The sequence below is a fragment of the Carcharodon carcharias genome, chromosome 29 (assembly GCF_017639515.1).
Source record: "Carcharodon carcharias isolate sCarCar2 chromosome 29, sCarCar2.pri, whole genome shotgun sequence".
NCBI lineage: Eukaryota > Metazoa > Chordata > Chondrichthyes > Lamniformes > Lamnidae > Carcharodon > Carcharodon carcharias.
Window position 1 is genome coordinate 1,372,815 of NC_054495.1, and position 12,681 is coordinate 1,385,495.

Genomic DNA, 12,681 nt, shown 5'->3' on the forward strand with positions numbered 1-12,681 from the left:
ATCTTGGGAAAGCTGGTTAAGCAACAGCCTGGCATAGTCATTACTTACAGAATCACACCTATCATCCAGGGTCCAGAAATCCTTCACCACTATCGCTGAGTATGTCTTGAGGGGGTAGCACAGTGGAACGCAGACAGGAGTGAATGACCCAATGAGGGCCCATGGAATCAGGTCAAATCAGCTCTGGAATTCCCTCTAAACTTCTCTGTCTCCGCTTCTTTAACAACCTCAATTGATGTATCAGTACTCCTCCCTGTCGAACACCACTTGGAAGATGCACTGGGCAAGGGCACATAATGTACAATGGAGACAGGGAGTTCAATGTCCAGAGCGAGCACCACAATTGGCTGAGCTGGCTGGGTCCTGAAGGACATAGTTGCGAGGCTGGGCTGGTTGCTGGTGGATGAGAGAATAAACAAGTGGGAAAAACATATTTTAACTTGTTCCCACAAATCTACCTGTCACAGATTAATGAGGCTTTTCAACACAGCCACAACATCAACATCCCCTGCTTGCGCATTTATCGACCAATCGGAGACGATCAGGCCTTGTACACTTGGCCAGAGGTTCTGCTGTGGGATTTTAGAAATTAAAATAATATGTTATTTTCCAAGGATGAGAGGAAGAGACCAGCCCATCAAACTAAGTAGAGATGGATGGAAATGGCAGAGGTAGTGAGCAGCGGGAGTGTCATCCGTCAAACCTGGTGGCAATTTCCCAAAGGGGGCACTCATAATTCTATGCTTTTTATCCTTAAAGAATAAGATAGCGCTGAACTGCAGGGAGAGGCAGAGAACCAGGCCCAGCAGTGACAGATATTTTGACAAACACTAGCAATGTGTGCCCATTTTGGTCCACTGAGGAGGGGTCAGCAATGACCTGCCATGAATGCCTGGGGCTCCTGATCGAGTTGAATTGCTTGGAAATGGCATTCAGGCAAGCTGAAAGCTCTGACTCTCAGTCTGTCAACCATATTTTGGGATCTTGCCTCCTTTGCCTCTGCCCTGTTGAGTGACATGTGGCTGAGGAAAAGGCAGCTGGTGTTGCTGCCGCTGGTTTTGCTCCTGCTGTTGTTGGTGTTGCTGCTCCCTCTTGTTCCTCATCAGAGGTTCAGGGTGGAGCGGGGGTAAGCTGCCCCCTGTGCTGTGGGGAAGGCCAACAGCAGGGAAATGCAGATCAAGGTGAGTGAAGTCCAAGACAGGTGAACTGTCTTCTAGAAAATTGGAAACCACCTGTCAAGCAGTGAGAGCTCACTTTCAGAACAAATGTTGTGAACAGCAGCCTCTCAGTTAGACAGGGCTGTAGCTCTTCAGACTGGCTGAAAGAAGCAGAATGTGGATCTAAACATCAGGGTGCATTTGCACAAGACAACTGATAAAGTATAACCTAAGAATGTCAGTCTGATTAGTGAGAGCTCCTGCAGATACAAGAGTGACTCTGTGTTGTAGGTGTATTGGGGACACGTGCAATGTGTCCACCAAGGTGTTAGCACACTGCGTATATACACAATAATCTGATATACATTCCACCAAACCATTCAGACCATCAGTCAGAAACTGGCAAGATCATGATCCCAGTAATTCGGCTCAACTGTTTGGATCTAGCACCCTTGAATAACACTGTATTGATCTAATTGGCCGAGCAGAGCCAGCCCTCGTCACCCTGAGTAACAATTGGACCGTGGTTGGTAAGCTAACGTTTCCCTAAAGTAAAGATGAATTGTCTTTTTTCTTGAAATGACTTGGCATTCTCCAAGGTGCCCCTGAGATTAGACTAGCAGCATTCAATACAGGGGCTTCTGAGAGTGACGGCAAAATAACGATTCCCTAAATTAATGGAGGGTGGTCTTTACCCTTCACATGGCTTGATATCATCCAGTGTGCCTCAGAGATCAGCATTCAGCACAGGAATGTCTGAGAGTCAGTTTGTGAGGCCAGGAAAATATTAATTAGTGACACTTTCTACTGTAATATTCTGGAGCATCTGCACTACTTCAGTCGTCTGCTGCTCAGGGTGGATTACAAATCAGCTGCTTGACCCAACTGTTGTGTTCTCACTCTTACTAAATGTGGCATCAGGAATCTCACTTTATGGTTCAAGTATCAATTGGAAAGTATTGGGAGGAATCTTATCCTAATGGACTTGTATACATTGTGGAGGTTAGTAGTGGATCAGGAATCAGTTTGATTCACCAGCAGATTTTACTGTGGCTCTTTAACTCAGCCACAGCATTAGGGCCCTGCTTTCACGTTTGCCGACCAATCAGAGATGGCGAGTGGGATGATGTGATCTGCGGCATCTGGACCAATATCTGAGCCTGGGCGAGGTTTGAATGGCTGAACTGTACATTGATTCCTGAGATTTCAGCAACTACTGGAATGGACAGGTCTGTGAAGGCTGTCCCACCAGGTCTTGGACACTTGGCTGCAGATCCTCCTGTGGGATCTGAGTGACAGTTTCCGAGGGGAGACACACACAACTCTATGCTTTTCCTCCTTAAAGAAGGAGAGAGCGCTGAGCTGCAGGGAGAGGCAGAGAACCAGGGGCTGGCCCTTCGGTGACAGACACCTTCATGAACACTGGCAATGTGTGCCCAACTTGGTCCACTGGGAAGGGGACCTTGATCCAGGAGGCTGCAGATGTCAGCAGCGACCTGCCTTGAAAGCCTGGGCCTCCTGGTTAAGCTGAACTGCTTGGGTCTGGCCATCAGACAAGCCAAAAGAGCTGACCCTTTGCCTGTAGACTCCATTTCACAGGTCGGTCTTGCCTCCCAAGTAGGATCTCAGGGTCCATCACCATGTGGCTGAGTGAAAGGCAGCTGCTGCTGCTGTTGGTGTTGGTGCTCCTCTTGTTCCTCATCAAAGGTTCAAGGTGGAGCAGCATGAGCTGCTCCCCATGCTGTGGGGTTGGCTGACAGCAGGGAAGTGCAGGTCAAGGCGAGTGACGCCAAGATGGGTGAACTGACTTCAGGGGATTGGAAATCACCTGTCAAACAGTGAGAGCTCATTTTCAGAAGAAGTGCTGTGAGCAGCAGCCTCTCAGTTAGACAGGGTTGCAGCTCTTAGTCTTCAGACTGGCTGAAAGGAGCGGAATGTGGATCTTACCATGCGAATGCATCAGCACAATTTGACTCAGGAAAATCTCTTCATATGGATGATCTCAGTTTCAAAACCAATCTTTTTCATGGCCAGGGAGCAAGCCCAACTGCTTTCCCAACCTGAGTGGCTCCTATTCGTTGTTAACATTTTGCACACCCGAGAACATAGATCATTGTCAACTAATTGTAACCGTAACTGTAACTGTAAGAATAAGGAAAAGAAGCTGAGCAAACACTCCCCACAAAACCAGAAGACAAATAGGTAGATAAAAAATTGCTGTGTTACTTGTGGAATGAGCAGGACTTTGCAATGGATCAGCTTACGAGGGAGCTAAACCTCATTCAGGTATTCTGTACAGAATGCTGGGAACTAACCAAGTAGCATGGGGGACAAGGATGGTGGAGGCACTTCTATGGGAATGGAGATTAAAGTCAGCTGATAAAGTATTTTCCCAAACTGGATAGTGAAATTTCCTGGAGATGTGAGATGTTGTAGGTGTATTTGGGACACATGTAGTGTGTCCACCATGGCCATTATCACACTGCAGGAATGCAATAATCTGATAGGAATTCCACCTAACCATCCAATCACACATGGCAAGATCCAGATCCAAGCAACTTAACTTAACTGATTGGACCTAGCAGCCCTGAATAACACTCGATTGATCTAATTGGCCTAGCAGGGCCAGCCCTTGTCACACTGAACAACAATTGGACTGTGGTTGGGAAATGAAAGTTTCCCTAAATTAAAGATAAGTTGTCTTTACTCTTCAAATGACTTTGCATTCTCCAGTGTGTACCACTGAGATCAGGCCAGCAGCATTCAGCACAGGGGAGTCTGAGAGTCACGGTTTGTGAGCTCAGTAAAGTATTAACTAGAAGCACCTTCTGCTGTAATATTCTGTAGCATCTAGACTACCTCAGTCATCCACTGATCAGGGTAGATTACAGAGTAGCTGCTTGTCCCGAAGGTTGTATTCTCATTCTGACTAAATGTGGCATCAGGGATCTCACTTCATGGTTCAAGTGTCAATGAGGAGTAATGGGTGGAATCCTATCCAAATGGACTTAGAGATTGTGGGGTACTCGGTATTGGGTTGGGAACCCGTTTGATTCTGAGCAGATTTTACCGTGGCTCTTTAACACAGCCATGGCATTAGCATTCTGCTTCTGTATTTGCCAGCCACAGAGGTCGGGCGGGCAGAAGCGCTGAATGTGTCAAAGGAAGGATTTCTCCAGAGGCTCGGTTACAATGGCTGAAGTGTACCTTGAATCCTGAGGTTTCAGCAACCAGAGAGGAATGGAAAGGAGAACTGGGAAGCCTACCCCACCGGGTCTCAGACACTTAGCTGGAGGTTCTGCTGTGGGAACTGAGATACTGAAATGAACTATTATTTGCCAAGAATGAGAGGAACAGACCATCACTTCAATCACAAATGGGTGGAAGTGGCTGAGGTAGTGAGCAGAAGTGTCATCCCTCAAATCTGGCAACAGTTTCCCAAGGCACTCAATTCTCTGCTCGCTCTTATGACAGAAGAAGAGTGCAGAACTGCAAAGAGAGGCAGAGTCACAGACATTTTGATGAATGCTGGCAATGTGTGCCCAACATGATCCTCTGGGAAGGACCCAGGAGGCTGCCGATGTCAGCAACAGCCTGCCATGAAAGTCTGAGCCTCCTGATTAAGCTGAATTGCTTGGGTTTGGTGCCCACACAAGTCAAAAGAGCTGACTCACTGCCTGTAGACCCCACTGCACAGGTCTTGCCTCCTCCCAGCAGGATCACTGCTTCTATCTCCTCTGCCCTGTTGAGCGCCATGTGACTGAGGGAAAGGCAGCTGGTTTTGTTCCTCCTGCTGTTGGTGTTTGCTGCACCTCTTGTTCCTCATCAAAGGTTCAACAAGGTGGAGCTGCATGGGGAAGGCCGACAGCAGGGAAGTGCAGAAATTGGAGATAACCCGTCAAGGAGTCAAAGTACGCTTTCAGGAGAAATGCTATGAGCAGCAGCCTCTCAGTAGTCTTCACACTGGCTGATGGAGCAGAATATGGATCTTACCAACAGGATACATCAGTATAATTTGGCTCAGGAAAATCTCTTAATAAGGCATGATATCAATTTCAAAACTAGTTTTTTTTTTGAGATCTCCTAATACTGGAGAGCAAATCCACCTGCTTTCTCCAACCTGGGCTCCTATTCATTGTTAACTTTTACGACCCCCCCTAGAACTCAGATCACTGACAACTAACTGTAACCCACAGTAAGGAAAATAAGACGAGCAAACACACCCCACAACACACCAGGAGACAAATCGGTGGACGGGAAATGCTGTGTTACTTGTGAAATGAACAGGGTTTTACAACAGGTCAGTTTACAAGGGAGCTGAACCTCAGCCAGGTACAGAATTTTGGGAACTAACCAAGCAGCACTGGGGACAATGATGGTGATTAAAAGTCAGTTGATAAAATATTATCCAACAATGCCAGTCTGAATAGTGAAATTTCTGGAGACATGAGAGTGACTCCATTTTGTAAGTGTGCTTGGGAGACACGTTGTGTGACCTCCATGTCCGTTATCACACTGCAGCAATAGAATAATCCGATAGGAATTGCACCTAACCATCCAGGCCATCAATCAGACACTGACAAGATCCAGATCCCAACAATTCAACCTCAATGTTTAGGTCTAACGTGAATAACAGTCTGTTGCTCCAATTGGGCTTGAAGGACCAGCTCTTGTCACCCTGGGTAACAGGTGGACTGTGTTTGGCAAATTGAAGATTCCCTAAATTAATGGAGGATTGTCTTTATTCTTCTAATAACTTGGCATTCTCCTATGTGTCCCTGAGATCAGACTGGCAGCATTCAACACCAGGAGTGTCTGAGCCTCACGGTTTGTGAGGCCAGGAAAGTATTAATTAGAACCACCTTCTGTGGCAATATTCTGTGGCATATGGACTACCTCGGTCATCATCTGGTCAAGATGGATTTCAGAACAGCTGACTGTTGTGTTTCGCACTCCAACTAAATGTGGCATCAGGAATTTCAGGAAGCAATGAATGGAACTTTATCCTAAGGGACCAGCACACGGTGCTGAGGTCAGTGGCAGGTTGGGAAACTGTTTGGCTGAGGAGCGGATTTAACTGTTGCTCTTTAACCCAGCCATGGCATCAGTATCCCCGGTTCTGCGTTTGCCGGCCTTGCGATTTTGCACTAGCTGATGCATTGAGTCTGTGAGGGGACGAATTTCTCAGGAGGCTCAGGCTTTCATGGCAGGTCGCTGCTGACATCTGGACCACATTTGACCCTGGCAGAGGTTAGAACGGGTGAACTGTGCATTGATTTCTGAGGTTTCAGCAACCCCAGGAATGGAGAGAAGTGGGGAGGCTGCTCCGCCAGGTCTCGGACGCTTAGTCGGAGGTCCTGCTGTAGGAACTGAGGGAATGAAATGATGCATTTGCCAAAGACAAGAGGAAGAGGATGGTCCATCAAACCAAACAGGGATGGATGGAAGTGGCCAAGGCAGTGAGCGGCAGGAGGGCCGGAGTGAAGCCAGTTGTGAGTTTCCCAAAGATGGGGCACTCACAATTCTCTGGTTTTTCTCCTTACAGAAGAGAGTGCAGAACAAAAAACATACGAGCATACGAATTATGATCAGCAGTTGTCCACTCAGCCTGCCAAGCCTGCTCAGCCATTCAATAAGTTCACGGCTGATCTGATTGTAGCCTCAACTCCACATTCCCATCTACCCCCGAAAACATTTCACCCACCCTGTTGCTTTATCAAGAATCTATCAAGCTCTGCCTTAAAAATATTCAAAGACTTGCTTCCGCTGCCTTTTGAGGAAGAGACTTCCAAAGGCACACTACCCTCTGAGACAAAAAAAATTACACAACTGCAGGGAGAGGCAGAGAATCTGGGGCTGGCCCTCCAGCGACAGACATCTTGATGAACACTGGCAACGTGTGGTTCCACTGGAAAGGAGGTCTTGATCCAGGAGACTGCAGATGTTTTTGCAGACGCAAAGGATTTTGACCCAGTGATAGTTAAAGAACGGCAATATATTTCCAGATCAGGATGGTGTGTGGATGGAGGGGAGCTTCCAGGAGATGGTGCTTCCATGCATCAGCTGCCCTTGTCCTTTTAGATGGTAGCGGTCATGGGTTTGGAAGGTGCTGTCTAGGCTTGGTGAGTTCCTACAGTGCATCTTGTAGATGGTACACACTGATGCTACTGTGTGTTGGTGGTGGAGGGAGTGAATGTTTGTGGAAGGGGTGCCAATCAAGCGGGGCTGCTTTGTCCTGGACAGTGTCAAGCTTTGAGTGTTGTGGGAGCTGCACTCATCCAGGCAAGTGGAGGGAATTCCATCACCCTCCTGACTTGTGCCTTGTTGATGGTAGACAGGCTTTGGGGAGTCAGGAGGTGAGTCCTTGCCGCAGGATTCCCAGTCTCTGACCTGCTTTTGTAGCCACAGTATTTATATGGCTAGTCCAGTTCAGTTTCTGGTCAATGGCAACCCCCAAGTTCAGTGATGGTAATGCCATTGAATGTCAAGGGGCGAAGGTTAGATTCACTCTTGTTGGAAATGGTCATTGCCTGGCACAGGTGTGGCACGAATGTTACTTGCCACTTGTCAACCCAAACCTGGATATTGTCCGGGTCTTGCTGCATTTGGACATGGACTGCTTCAATATTTGAGGAGCTACGAATGGTGCTGAACATTGTGCACTCATCAATGAACATCCCCACTTCTGATCTTATGGTGGAAGGAAGGTCATTGATGAAGCAGCTGAAGATGGCGATGTCTGATCTCACTGTGATGCTTAGTGAGGTGAGGCTTACTCTGTGATGTCACAGTTTGACTGAAACAGCAAAGGGAGCCTCACCTTAATGTAAATGTTGGTCAAACACCCTTGGCTTTCATTTAGGTCACAATGACAAAATGATCTAGAATGTAGAAACAGGTTCCTATGTGGTTACAAGCCAGAGAACAGGTCCGAGGACAATGGGACAGTGGTGGGAATGTTTGCCTTTTCCTTGTCCCCTTCTTTTGGTGGAGAATGACTCCAATGCTCCAGTGTCCTTTTGAAAGAGTGTTTGTGTTTCTTGGAATTGTACACCTGAGTGCTCCAGGTCGTCAATGGTTTGGATGCCATCGATCAAGATCCACCGATGCTGGCTTGGTGCCAGAGAAAGGGGAGCCAGTTGGTGCTGAATCAAGTCCTTGCTGGGTTATACGTTGCTGGAGTTGAGGCAGTCCCAATAAGCCCTATTCTATACATGCAGGCATCAGGGGTAAACACCTACCGGGGACTTTAATTTTTGCCCAACCTCTAGAATATCCCAAACAGTGCCAGTGATATTATGTGGCTGAATATATTACAGAACCGGGCATGAGCATCAAAGTCACAGGCTGGCAGTCAGATGGTCCTTCAGGGACTCCAAGCAGAGACCTGAGAGTGGGGCTGATTAACCATCAGACGTCAGGCTCCAGATATGAAGACATGGAAGATTTACTCTTGGAAAATTATTATATCCTCTTGTGCAGAAATATTAACTCAGTTTGCAATGTCCTTCACAAATTACACTACAAGGTATCCATGTTCAATGTCAGCAAACTTCCACTGAATCCACCAGTTGATGACGTTGCCATTGTTCACGTCCCTTCACAAAGCAAACTTGTTCCGACCTTCTAGCCGACCACATTCACTCCTAGATAGATCGGTCAGTTAGTTAGCCGTGAGTGTAGCTCCAATTCCTTCACTGAGACAGGCTGTACAGCCTCCTGCCTCCAATCTACCCAGTTTACAAACCTATTGCAATGTCTGAAGTCACTGTGATGCTCAGTGAGGGTGAGGCTTGTTCTGTGATGTCATGGTCTGATTTAACCAGCCTCACTTGATGCAAGTGTTGGGCAAACAGCCTTAGGTTTCACTTAGATTACAAAAACGACAGAATGAGCTAGGATGTAAATACACGTTTCCCTCTGGTTCAAACCCAGTGAACATGGCCGGTGAGAGATGGTAATGGGATTGTTTGCCTTCTTGGTGACTCCTTCCCTTGGTGGAGTATGATTCCAATGTTTTAATGTCCGTTGAAACAGTGATTGTGTTGCTTGGGTTTGGAGCGCTGTGAAACTGGGCACATCAGATCATCAGTGGTGACAGGCACCATTGATCAGGATCCAATGATCCTGGCTTACTGCCAGAGACAGGGGAGCTGAATGGTTCCATTGGGGATCTTAATTAGAGCTGAATCAAATTCTTGCTGCGCTATACGTGTTGTTGCTGCTGTGGATTTCAAAAAGTCCTTTGTGAGAGAATGGCCAGGGGTGATGCGCCAGTTCCAGTCAGCTCTATTCTGTACATGCAGGCAAGTTAGGGGGCACTGGGGGGAGGGTGTGTGGGGTGGGGGGTAATGTCCGCATGTGACTTCAGAGTGCATCTAGCAAACATTGATCATAGTTTCCCAACCTTTGGAATATCTCAAACAATTCCAGTGATATTAAGGTGAATATAGTTACAGAACAGGGCATGAGCAGCAAACTCTCAGGCTGGCAAACTTCCACAGTCAGGGAATCCAAGGAAAGACTTGACAGTGGGGCTGATTAACATCCGACATCAGGCTCCAGACACCTGACTACCTATGAGTCATGACATGGATGATTTACTCATGACAACAAATGCAACTATTCTATCTTATTGTGCATAAATATTAGCCGTGTTTGTAAAGTCCTTCACAAGTTACAATACAAGATATCGATGTTGAGACAAACCTTTCAATGTCAGCGGCCTTCCAGTGAATCCACTGGTTGATGACGTTACCATTGTTCATGCTTCCTTCACAAAGTAAACTTGTTCAGATCTTCTAGCCGACCACGTTCACTCCTAGATAGACCAATTAGTTAAGTTAGTGCAGCTCCAATTCCTTCAATGAAACTGACTGTACAGCCTCCTCCAAGGTACCCGGTTTATAAGCCCATTGTGATGTCTAATCTCACTGTGATGCTCAGAGTGAGGGTGAGGCTTGTTCTGCAATGTCATGATTTGACTGAACTGGCTAAGGGAGCCTCACCTTGATGAAAGCATTGGGCAAACACCCTTGGGTTTCATTTAGGTCACGGTGACAGAATGATCTAGAATGTAGAAACAGATTTCTATGTGGTTACAAGCCGGAGAACAGGGCCCAAGGACAATGGGCAGTGATGGGAATGTTTGACTTTCCACACCCCCTTCTCTTGGCCCCAATGTCCCTCTGAAAAATGGGTTTTGTTTCTCGGGTTCAGACCGCTGTAGAGCTGGTCACTGCAGATCACTGGGGGTGCCGGATACCATTAATCAGGATCCACAAATGTTGTCTTGATGCCAGAGACAGGGGAGCTGGTCAGTGGCGTTTGGAACCTTAGTTGGAGCTGAATAAAATTCTTGCTGGGCTATATGTGTTGTTGGAGCTGAGACTTTTCAACAAGTCCTTCCTGAGAGAAAGGCCACTTCCATTAAGCTCTATTCTATATATGTAGGTAACAGGGGCAAATGTCTATTTGGCTCCTTAGAGTGGATCTAGCAAACATTGATCACTTTTACCCAATCTCTAGAATATCTCAAACAATTTCAGGGAGATCTACAAATGATGTTAAGTAGCTGAATATAGTTACAGAAGAGGGCATGAGCAGCAAACTCAGACTGGTCAGTCAAGGACTCCAGGCAGGGATCTGAGAGTCGGAAAGATTAACCATCAGAAATCAGGCTCCAAGCACCTGGCTTACTCGTGACAACAAATAAACTATTCTGACCTACTGTGCAGCAGTATTAACTGAGTTTGTAATGTTCTTCACAATTTACAAGATATTTACGTTGAGACAAAACTTTCAATGTCAGCAGCCTTCTGTTGACTCCACCAGTTGATGACATTACCATTGTTCACACTCCTTTCACTTGTTCAGGTCTTCTAGCCGATTAAATAGCACACCGCACAGCTCCATTTCTTGCACTTAGACTGATTGTACATCCTCCTGCCTTAAATATACCCCAATTTGTAAACCTATGGTGATGTTTGATCTCACTGTAAGACACATTGTGAGGGTGATGAGGCTTGCTCTCTGACCTCACAATTTGATGCCCTCAGTTAAAGGGGCCGCAACTTAATGAAATTGTGTTTGGCAAACAGCCATTTAGTGTACCACCTATCGCAAAATTGAGTTAATTATGGAGCATGAAGTCCATTTGGTGAAACTTCAATCATCCATCCGGAAAGACCCTTAAGCCCCTCATTGCTACATCTCATTGTTTCTCAGTAAACGTTTCCACCATCTGTTGCATGTTATTTTCAGGGTGGTAACAAATAAATACACTGCCCAGTAATTGTGCGAGTCTGTTTAAGGCTCACACAGGTAAGCCACATTTCCACTTGCACATGAACAGAATCACTGGTTTGCAGCAACTGAGTGAATGTAATGGAAACAATCGTCTAAAATAAACAAGGCGCTGTCATTCCCCATAATTGGAACTGTTTACTTAGTTATTGTAAGTGACATGCTATTTTATTATACGATTTCAAAATGATCAAATGCCTGGGGGTCATGTCCATTTTTACTGCATGAGGAAGAACAACCAGTACCAGTTTATGGGTAAACACAAGCCTGCACTCCTCTCCTGCCATTGTGCCCTCCTCTACTGCTCCACAAATGCCCTGCCCTACCCAGGTCTTGTGTCATCACACCAACCCAACCCTCCCAGTCAATTCCTCCTGCCCTGAGCACATGGGACCGGTGACTTTGCATGTGCGCGGCTAATCTTCACCAGAAAAATCTCTTTCTACAGCGCAAACATTTCTCTACTTTTCAAAACCGGATTTTCTAATTTCAGTCCCTTTGGTCGTTTCTGCATTTGCTGACGCCAAAGTCTTTCCAGAACTGTGGAATAAATCAGAGAGAAGAGTTTAATTCCATGCAAGGTTTGTTCTTGGTTCAACAGCAGATGCTGAAGGTATAGAGGTAATACTGAAAGACACATTCATCTGACTTGGATGATTACTGTAGTGTCACAATATGGGCATAAAGCCTAAAGCTTGCTCATTGAGAAATAAGCCTCAATTATTCTAAACAGAAATACAACTTGTGAACTGAATTTACCTTTTACCACTCAAAATACAATCTAAAGATTTAAGGAAAACACCTCACAATACAAAATTATTCCAAAACTAATTTTCCTATTTTAAAAGTCAATTTATGAACTGGATTTATCTTTCCCTCGCTTTTCAATTCGATTTAGGAAGTTTTACTTTAAATTATTTCGTCAGCTTAAGTTATGACTAGAAATGTAATTAAATGATGTGATTTCCTCCCCCCCCCACCGGTGTTTTATTCTTTGACACATTCAAATTACTTCTGTGAATGATTTAGGCAGCAACTCTCCTCGCTTTTTTTTTCCTCTCCCAATTGCAGTCCCTCAGCGTTTGACCTAAAGGTTGGACTTTATTTAGAATTATCTCTCCCTCTCACACAGCCTGTTCAATGTGCCCTGCCCTCTGCCCGACATCACTTACACCCGCCGCTCCCCTCCAGGCACTTTGCGCCGATCGCCCGGCGACGG

General features: G+C 46.1%; 1 long non-coding RNA gene across 1 annotated transcript; it reads right to left on the bottom strand.

The window, feature by feature from the left end:
* Positions 1 to 375: 375 nt before the first annotated feature.
* On the bottom strand, positions 376 to 11,178 carry LOC121270986. Its single transcript, XR_005941655.1, has 3 exons — positions 11,005 to 11,178; positions 9,867 to 9,978; positions 376 to 396 (listed from the first exon to the last, which is right to left on the bottom strand). It is a non-coding gene; the product is annotated as an uncharacterized LOC121270986 (long non-coding RNA).
* Positions 11,179 to 12,681: the final 1,503 nt, after the last annotated feature.